Here is a 9,568-nt window from a genome sequence, read left to right on the forward strand (position 1 = left end):
CTCACAGTGAAACAGTTAGCAGCATGCTGTGTTCCCTGCAGGGCTTTTGCTGAGTACTGCCTCTACTACAGGCATCTCTGGACGCTTTCACCACTGCTTTCGTGTGACCTTGTAGCTTTCCTGACTCATCAGAACTTGTTTCATGTCAGGAGACCACTTGCTTTGGCATCTTGCCTGCACCCAAATAACTCCTCTCAAGGCCTTGTCAGAGCACTTTAGGGATATGGCATTTTTGTTTGTGACCTTTCTTTGGATATGTATGTATTTCCGTGTTTAACCAACTAAAGGCTGTTCGTACTCTTTAAATCTAGACAACTAACTGCCTATTTCTTACAAGGTAGGCCTTCAAAGACTTCTCTTTCTGCTGAGCAGCTATTTCTGCCTAATGTCTCCAGCCCCACAGAAGGAACTAATCTCCCATTGCAGTGACTTCCACTGCAGTGGGATATACAATTTTGCAGTGAAGGAGAGGAAAGCCTGTTTCCTCCCTTCTCGTTGTAACTATGTAGTAGGAAGCTATCCAGCAGGCTCTCAAGGGTGATAGATATTTGATGTGCAGAAACTTGCTTCTATTTACAACACTCTGCAAATGGTCATAATGCCAATGTAGGAGTGGCTTGACTGAGCTTCTTATGCTGAAGTGAAACCAAGAAGGGGTAGGGGGAAGTCTGCCCCAATCCTCATACTTTCTGGGACATAATGTCCTGGTTTTGGGTGGGATAGAGGTAATTTTCTTTCTAGTAGCTGGTGTAGTGCTGCGTTTTGGATTTAGTATGAGAATAATGTTGACAACGCACTGATGTTTTGGTTATTACCAGGTAGTCAAGGACTTTTCAACTTCCTATGCTCTGCCAGGTGCACAAGACACTGGGAGGGAGCAAAGCCAGGGCAGCTGGCTCAAGCTGGCCAGAGAATATTTCTTACCAAATGACATCATGCTCAGTAAATAAATTGGAGTTGCTGGGGGGCCAATACCACTGTTTGGGAATGGATGGGTATTGGTTTTGCGAGTGGTGACCAATTACATTGTGATTCACTAGTTTTGTATATTCTATTATTATTATTATTTTCTCTTTCTTTGCTGTCCTATTAAACTGATCTTATCTCAACCCACAGGGGTTTTTGTTTCCCTCCTTCGATTCTCTCCCTCATCCCACTTGGGTGGGAGCATGAGCGAGTGTCTGCGTGGTCCTAGTTTCTGTCTGGAGTTAAACCGTGACAGAAGTACTAATCTCGGCTTCTCCAGTGAGTTACACTCTAGCCTCCTTCATAGGCCAGAGCAGTGCCTTTGGAGGGGCAAGCCTAAAGACCAAATTAATTGCTTAAAAGATGTGGGGAGTGTCTGTCTTGCTTCTCTCCCAGTTCAGGTGCTGTGAATCCAACTACAGACCTGCTAAGCATCACAGCCCCAGTGGAGGGTGCTGTTGTCTATGTATTGCCCTTTAATCTTTAGGCAAGGGCCAGATGCAGTGCCCATCATCATTGCTGCATTGCTTCATGTGGAAAGGAAGTATAATCAGGCCTTCATTTCATTATTATGAGTTTTGTTGTTCCAACAAATACTGATTCCTGGATCTTCTTCACAATCCAGTCCAGGACCTTACCCTGACTGTGATATGACCCCATCTTCTTGAAGAATCTCTGGATCTGATCTCTATTGTGGTGGTGCAAGTACTACACAAAAGAGCCTGATGTTTTTCACTGTAAAGTTTTCTCATATTCTCCTGTTTCCTGTCAGTTTTAATGGCTGATAGTACAGTCTGGAGCACTGGTGTTTGCTGTGCTGACTGACAGCCTGCACTGATGTTCAACCATTCTCAGGAGGGCTGAGTTGTAATAGGTAGCTGCCCACTAACATCTTGGATAAAAATCTGTGCATCTCTGCCACTGATCATGGCCATATGTGGACAGAGCTTTGTAACTGATTAACGGGCCAGAGCACATTGTTTTGGAGGAAACCTGAGCAGATGTGCAGAGGCGAGTGAGGATGAAATAACACTATGGGTTATGATCCAGCGGCTCAGTGTACAAATTGCTGGTCAAGGGCTGTGAGGCAGGTCTGCTTTGTGGGAAATGGCTCCTGACACCCCAGGTACTCTAGTTGCTCATACCAAGACAAGGGTGCCAAGGCAACCTCTGAGTGGAGTACCTGTAGGGACAGTATCGGCTCCAGCTAATGAGACACTAATCCTTGTTAATGTATTATCTATATCCCAAAGAGACAGAGAAAGCAGCAACAACTACTGCGGCTAATTTTGTGAAGCCAGATAATATAGACAGCTGTTGTTCTGGGTTTGCGATGCAGTATAGAACAGATAAGGGTCACAAACCTGTATAACCCACAGGTTTCACCTTTAACCAGTAATAGTGACTGGGGAAGTGTGACAGATCACCCTCTAAGTGTGAAATCCAGAAGTCACCTTTCCCATTTGTTCAGCCTTCATTGATGGAAAGAGATTGACTTTGCCTCAGCTAACTCAGCAGTTTAGTCTTGCTTTGCTCTTTGTAAAACTATGTTGTTTCGTTGAACGTTATAAATAGACACACACTTTTCCATCTCTTGTGGAATCTCTCTGGCCCTCACTTGTACACAGTGGCAAGATACTTATCTTGGAGGCATTTAAAAAGCAACAGCACAGATCTAGGCTTTTATATTCCTGTGTGAAGAGGAGAGCAACTTTTTCTAAGCTTACTGTTCCCAGCCCTGCTGAGTTGCAGAGAATGAGACCATGTTGTTGTACATCTTTCCTGTAGATGTTGATGTATTGTTGACATTTATCTGTACATCCCACTGCTCTCTCTGATAAGTTTTAATTGAAAAGAGAAACTGCTGAGGTGTACATCTGAGTTTCTGCATCCATTCACAATGGCATGAGAAGGAATGATTTAGCAGGAAAACATAGAACCTATCAGCAAGGTGTTTTGCTCAACTGTTTCTGTCAAGAAATAGAAATTACAATAGAAAGTCCTCTGGCATAAGGGTCAGCCCAGTCCCATGAGCCTGTCTCTAGAGCATGACCTTCCCAGCAACATTTTCCTACCTCCTGGATAGTCCATTAGCTCTTCTGAAGAGGCTACAAATGGAAGGGAGAGCAGAGCTGGGTTTAACCCCTTGTTCATGGCCAAGCACATGCCAGATCACAAGCCATCATTGCTGTGCAAGACACAGTTTTTGTTTTACAGCTCTGTGTCATAACACAGCACTCAAATTCTATCCTAGTCCCTGTGGTTTAAACTGCATAGGGTCATAGGAGACTCCCTTCTGCCTCAGACCATCAAGTCCTACTTTTGGAGTGCAAACACATCACTCAGTCTCTTCTACAAACCAATCAACCTCCATTTAAAAGTAGTTAGATATTCCTGCTTGCTTTCCTCTGTCTCCCATTAGAAGGCTGGTCATGAATCAAATTGCATTACTTGGCCTAATTTACAGGCCAAGTTTATTCATTACCTGTCTTTATCCTCTGACTCTTTGGCCTGAATAGTCCTTTTCCCCATCTCATGCTCACGGTGTTTCATGTGTTGATAAAAGCAGCTCTGATACCTGCCAACCTTTTTTCCCCCCTTTCTTCTTTTTTAAGTTAAACGAGGCAATCCACTTTACCTGATAATTTTGGTAGCTGATATGTGTTTTTCTTGTACATCGCTGATGCTTGGTTTCTTAACACGTGCCATACTTCCCTAATAATTCCCTGGCCTCAGATCCTGTTACTGATCACATTAATCCAGTGGCATTCAGAGACTGCTTAAGAACACTTTAAGGCTACAGAGAAAGCTGTTTGTGTGTTGAATACCACAGGTTAATCCTTGTGAATTCAAAAAGTCATTTTGTCTTTTCATGGTAAGGTCGATGAATGTCATTTAGAAATCATAACCCCTGAAGAACAGCATCGCTATTGGTACTGATGGCTAACCATGAAGAGAGGTAATACAACAGACCAACATGAATAGCTTAATTTCTTTCAACCAAAAAGCTATCAAAAAACTGTTAAAGAATTTTAAAATGGGTCAAGCACAAAGACACTGTTTGTAAAGAACTTCTATTACTTGTATGGGTTATCAGGTGCAGTTTGTAGGCTGATATCCAAAAATGTGTATGTGGAAATGCTAATTTGAAAACATTAGGCCTTGTAGGATAGTAAAATAACCTCTGAGCTCTCCATGTATGTATAACACCAGTCTGTACACATAGTGATGCTGCCCATGTGAAACTGAGACCACTGGCAGTGTCTCTTCAAGATTAGATTAAAATCTCAAGGGCAGGGACTTTCTTTTTGTTTGTATGTAAAGCTTTGTGTGCCTTTTTGACACCTTGTAAATAATATAACAGGGCTCTGCTCATTTTCCTCCTCATATATGAGAAGTTTCTGTCACAGCAATAGACAAGGATAAATAATAATATATGAAGATTAATATTGGATGTTGGGGTTGACTGATGCAGACCTTTCATTCTGCTCAAGCTCTAGCTGAGAGTTTCAGGTATAGCAGCTATTTAGACTTTGAAAATGCTTACCTGTTTGTATCTGCTCTTCCCACTCACTAGAAATCATTAAAAATGGTCTGGGAGATGGAATTCACAAGAAAAAATATGACTATAACCATAGAATGAACACAGCTACTTGAGAAAATACAGATGACTCTCATTTGGGATGAAGAAAAAGATACTGAATGATAATTGAGCTGTTGCCTTTGAAGGTCACTTGTTTTCTCATTGCTGGTCCAGCTGTCCAAGCAGTCTTCCTATAGTGGCCTCTTGGCTGGGGACATAAATCTATCTGTGTAGCTCATGCTGGTTTTACTTTTTTTCTCATTGATAAGAATGGGGTAGCCTACCAAACTTTATTGTTCTTGTTAGTCCAGGAATACCGACTGTGGCATTACAGATATCCTCAAGAAACAGAATTTCAGGCCTCTTGTGACGTGTTTTCTGCTCTAGTGGTTTTCACCCTTAGGGCAGTTATGATGCATGATGCTGATGTATTGGGCATTCTGTTACCTCAGCATGCTATTGGCTACACCCTGTGTGGAATTTAAGACCATCTTTCATCTGTGCTGTCAGATCAAGTATTCTAACATCTTGGCATTTAGTTTTTTTTATCAACCTTGAGCCAAAGGTGGAAGAAACTGATTGCAGAGGTACAAGAGTGCTTTTCTGCCTCTTTGTACTGGTGTTCCTCAATCAGTGCTGTGAGGTATGTTGCTGTACTCAAACATGCTATAGAGCATCCAACTATGGGGGAAGGCTTGACATCTGACTAGTTTTCTTCTGTGTCATTTACATTGGCTTTTAACCTGTTTTACTCTTCCTGGTGTAATGTAGCAGCAGTAAAGCCAGGATGAAAAATAAATACTAAAAATAGCCAGTCTGTTAGGCAGGGTATAGCGTTGTCACAGTAGCTGCCCATGTTTCATAGGATCATTTCAGTTGGAAGAGACCCTCAGGATCATCGAGTCCAACCATAACCTAACTCTAGCACTAAACCATGTCCCTAAGAACCTCGTCTAAATGCCTTTTAAACCCCTCCAGGGATGGTGTCTCCACCACTTCCCTGGGCAGCCTGTTCCAATGCCTGACAACTCTTTCCGTGAATAATTTTTTTCCTAATATCCAATCTGAACCTCCCCTGGCGCAACTTGAGGCCATTTCCTCTTGTCCTATGAAACTTATTGCCACCTAGGTGAAATACAAAATCTCTTTACCCAGAAGGACCATACCTCCTCAGTGCCATGGGGAGGGCAGGGAGGACAGCCACTGTTTTGTTAGAACATCAGGAGTGGCTGTGCTGGATCAGAAGATAAGTCCATGTGGGTCACTGTCCCCATCTCTGGCAGTGGCCAAGTGGCAGAGTCTCAGGAAAACATGATAAAGAGCAGGGCAAGCCAAGAGGGATACCTTCTTGAGAAATCTTCCCTGCTGCCAGCTGTAGGGTATCAGAGCTTATGTTGTCCTCTTTTATGTCTCATAAGTGATTGAGACAGCCCAATTTTAAACACAGCAACAGCCGTCATGGATTCCTCTACTACTCATAGAGAAGGTTTAAACTGGAGCCTCCTGCTTTCCCTGTGTTCTATCTCTTACTTCTGCTCTGCAGCAGTTACACGCACTGCCTGAAGGGCTTCCCCAAGTCTCAAGATATGACTTCTCCTGTCTAGGAGGCAAAAGTACTGAATTTGCCTGACACGCAAGCTATGCTGGCACGTTTGCAACGCTAGCCACGTGTCAGAAGCTTTCCTTAAGGGGCTGTGGAAAGAGGAATTCACTGGGCATAATGAAAGCCCACAGCAAAGATTATTGAAAACCTTTTTCTACATCTTTGAAGTTCCCTTAGGTGTCCCTTCTCTTTATGACTTCTGTTGCTATGGCCGTTGTAGCACTGGGTGCTGATGGTACTGGTGCTGGGATATGAAAGATGGACAAAGCAACCAGAGATTGCTTGGCCACGTGTCAGCCATTTACCTCCACTGGTACGGGGATTTCTCCCTGAAGTAAAAGGAGATGCTTCAAAAGGGTCATCTGGTCTGGGTGTATCCTCTGTGACTAAAGCAGCCCAGCTATTGACTACTGAGGTTCTGCTGCCATTCCATAAGCCCCAGCTGCCAATTTGTAAATAGTGTCAGCATTAAGCCACACTCTTCACATGGTGGATGTAAATCAGAATAGCACCTGCACTGTGGCGTTCAATCAGCAGCAGTCATTTCGCACAGCAACTAAATTGTCATTACATGAGTGAGTCGGGTCATCATAGACTAGCATCTAATAGCTGATGGGTTGCTAGACAGCTATATGCTCTGGCTGGGATTTTTATGTCCAACTGTTGCTAAAATGAAATAAAAGAGAGTGATTCTGGCTGTGCTGCATTTCTTCTTTTTCTTCACTGTATTCAATACACCCCTTCCCACCCACTGCTTTTTCCCATCAGGGTCTGTCACATGATAAATCTGCTGTATGTCTTGCGTTAATCATGCCCTTATGAATTATCCAGCAACATATTTCTGCTGTCAGTCAGCCTCCAATTTGAAATGATAAAGCCTCCTTGGTTGTGACTACTGCATTACCACTGGTTGCCTTCTTCCTGGCTTCAGTTGCAGAATAAATGGATTTAGATTTGTTCATTTGTAAATCCACAGCACATATATCCACCTCTCTCCAACTCCTGAAAGTCTGAAGTCCAGATGAAGCATAGGCAATGTTTTCCAAGAGCTAATTTAGAAAAGCCTGCTTTTGGCTGTAGCTTTGTAGCAGTTTCCTGCCCTCAGAATCACTTAGGACCCAGATGAAGTTCACCCTTACAGTATGATGCCAATACTGTAATATTTTCATTAAAGGATCCCAGATCTTTTTTTAAGAAATTGTCATGAATTAATTGAATTTAATCAGAGAAATAATACACCAACTGTGTTGCATGTGCAGAGATTCCAGTTGTTAGCTCAGTTAGTTTGTCTCTATAAAGAACAAGTGGAATTAGTAGCCTTTATGTAGAGAAAGAATATCCTAAAGTAAAGAGAAAGAGTTAGTTAATATATCATTTTCATGAAAACAGTCTTTTGTATGTGGATTAAGGAGATAATTTAGGCTCTCGGATACCCTGATGCATGATGCCAGATCAAAAAAATATACTTCTGTCTGCATGACTGTGCCTATTAATGTTACAGATTATCCAAGAGATTGCAATTCTTTTATTACATTCCTTTTGTGTATTTCAAAGCACTTTTGCATGGAATAATTTCACTTGTTCCCTGATGTGCTATCAAATGATTCCCTTGTTGCTTATGTGGATTTTCCCCACAACAATAAAGGAGGAAAAATAATTTTAAAGGCAAGTGTAATTACAAAAACAATAAGTGTTGCCAGGGGAATCTGGGATGGGAGCAGTGCTACTATCGTCTGTTTGACAGACTGAAGACAGCAAGTCTCTTTGTTGGGCCATTATAAATCACGCTTCTTTCCTCTCCCACTCCTTTACGTATATTTTCCTGTATATGAGACTGACCTGTGGAAGTGAAAGTTCCCATTTCCCTCAAAGGAAAATGCACTGCAGGTGCTAGTCACAGGCCTGCTTCTGAACACTGTTAGCTTGAGGGAGTGGAGGAATACCTAGATCCTCTTTGGGGCATTATACTGAAATACTGGCTATTGTAAATCTTTTTGAAAGCAATGCCCTTGGACACAGAAAAGCCTTTTAGATACCTAGTGGTTTATATTTAGAAGGGGCAAAACTCAAAACCTCCTAAAAGCCAGCCAGCAATGCAGCTGGAAGAAAAAAAAATAATCGAAGTTTTGTTTGTCCTGCATAGGACTCAGTTAGTGGTAGATTACAAATAGCTAATGGCTTTCGCTTCTGTTGAGACCATCTGAAGAGGAGTACCGTGTGGATGTCCACAGTACCTGGTGGCACTGACCTTCACCATGAAAACACAAATGTAAGAAACAAGCAGCGATGCTGGATGAAGGCTTGCTTTCTGCTAGTCCTGCCTATTTCTCACAGCTGGAAATGGAAAGTGTAGTAATACTAACACAGGACTGTTCTTGTTTTTCCTGTCGATGATAGAGCTAGAAGAGAACATTTATTCCCCCCACTACCACCATTTTAATGGCAGGCTAGTTTTCTCTTAACTAGTTTGTTCCCTACAAAGTTCCAACACAGCAGATCAGGCTGTTTTTCTGACATTCTATTTCCTTGTGTGCATGCCAAAGTTTGAAACTTGTAAATATACCTTTTTTTTCTAAATGGACAGCTTCTGGTGTTGCTGTTAGTCTTCTGTTGCTCTGCACTTGCTTTGTGGAGAGCATTTCACTGGATAGCAGTAGCCCTCTTGTCCACACTGGACACGCATCACTACCTCTTCCAATATGTTTATGACCTGTTGGAGTTCATATCGTTTTCCCAAGTTCTGGTCCTTTTCTTAGGTTGTGTTTTTTGTTATCTTTGAGGGTAGTAGCTTCATGTGTTGCAGGGCTTCTCGTTTTCTTCAACTTTGCATGTTTTCACCAGTGCCAGTGCCCTGAGGCAGGGCACTATTAGACCTTGCTGAGTCTGACCCTGGTTGCCATCATGGGGCCTGACCGCCCACCCTCAGGCCCACCTCTTGTCCCAATCTTTACCCATCCCCATCCTCAGGGAGGTGCCCAATGCCCGGGGCTGGGCCTGCCCTTGTGCCCCCGGCTCCTGTGTGGTGTGGTGGGATGGGCCCTGGCTGCCAGGACCTGCTGTCACCCACCCAGGGGACCCCCAACACTCCTGGTGCCCAGCCCCAGGGACCCACCAGCCCCCACAGTGCCCTGACATCGAGCTCTGCATGGCCTTTGTTTTCCAGTTTTATTTTGAATAGTATCTTGTTATTTCTATCATGCTCACAGTGTGACACCATTGTCTGTGTTTCCTAAACTCGACTTTGCTCTGGGTTGAGTTCCTGTATTTTCACAACTTCTCCAGAAGTTCGTTTCCTTGTGCTTGGTCCCAAGGCACAAGCATGACCTGAAAAGTGCTCCTGTTCTTTGCATTAAAACGTGTGCAAAGCTTCCGGTTTCCCCGTTTCTTGTTTGAAAGCACCTCTGCTGGCTTTTTTT

Source organism: Caloenas nicobarica, chromosome 2 (genome assembly GCF_036013445.1).
Source record: "Caloenas nicobarica isolate bCalNic1 chromosome 2, bCalNic1.hap1, whole genome shotgun sequence".
NCBI classification, from domain to species: Eukaryota; Metazoa; Chordata; class Aves; order Columbiformes; family Columbidae; genus Caloenas; species Caloenas nicobarica.